We start from the raw sequence: 737 nt of genomic DNA, 5'->3' as shown, positions 1-737 counted from the left end.
CCTGAGGGCCCCCCCGACCTCCCCCCCCCCGGNCCCGGGAGAGCACACCTGTGCGGGGCGTCCCCTCCCCGACCCCCGGCCCTTCCGGGCTTGGTAGTGTTCTGGGCGAGGCTGGAGGCTGTTGGGGGAGGCCAGAGGGGCCATCGGAGTCCACGCTCTGTCTCAACCTCCTGACTCAGTTCTTTCCTCTGGTTCTCTCTACGCCCCACGGAGGACACATTGGAAGGGGGCGGTCATCTGGGACTCCGGCCGCCGCGCGTTAGCGAGAAGGGGAGATTCTAGAAGGGGGGAGAGGGTGAGAAGGAGAATGCTAATCCCAGGCAGCCTTGCTGAGTTCTCCCCGCCTGCTCCGGCCCAGGGGCTGGGTTTCCAAGATGATCCGCCCCCTCCCCCTTCCCCTTCCCCTCAAGTGACAGTGCAGCAGTGACTTTGTTCTCTCCTAACCTCTAGAGAAGCTGAAGGAGGACCCCATCTCCGCTTTTTCTCCCATCTTCCTAGCGCAGCCTGCGAAGCAGGTGGATTTATTGTTACAACGATGGTTGCTTAGCAGTATCTCCCCCGAAAGAAGCTGCTAGTTTTAGCATACCACTGTTGAAAATATTCCATTACTCTCCATTGCAGTTTTTGGTGAATCATGCTCCCCCCCCAACATTATCTGAAGTATTGTTTGATTTTGGAGACTATTAGTACTGATGCCCCATAAAAATCCCGAACAATAGACATTTGTGACATACTGT

At 56.8% G+C, this 737-nt stretch overlaps 1 long non-coding RNA gene across 1 annotated transcript in view; it reads right to left on the bottom strand.

Annotated features, from left to right (window-relative positions):
- Positions 1–305, bottom strand: part of LOC117795730 — a 21,618-nt gene extending 21,313 nt beyond the window's left edge. The window contains exon 1 of the long non-coding RNA XR_004619875.1: positions 49–305. This is a non-coding gene — a long non-coding RNA (uncharacterized LOC117795730). The remainder of the gene's footprint in view (positions 1–48) is intronic.
- Between the last annotated feature and the right edge of the window lie 432 nt (positions 306–737).

Source organism: Ailuropoda melanoleuca, chromosome 13 (assembly GCF_002007445.2).
Source record: "Ailuropoda melanoleuca isolate Jingjing chromosome 13, ASM200744v2, whole genome shotgun sequence".
Taxonomy (NCBI): domain Eukaryota; kingdom Metazoa; phylum Chordata; class Mammalia; order Carnivora; family Ursidae; genus Ailuropoda; species Ailuropoda melanoleuca.
The sequence above is the reverse complement of the archived record's forward strand: the minus strand, read 5'-3'. Positions and strand labels throughout refer to the sequence as shown.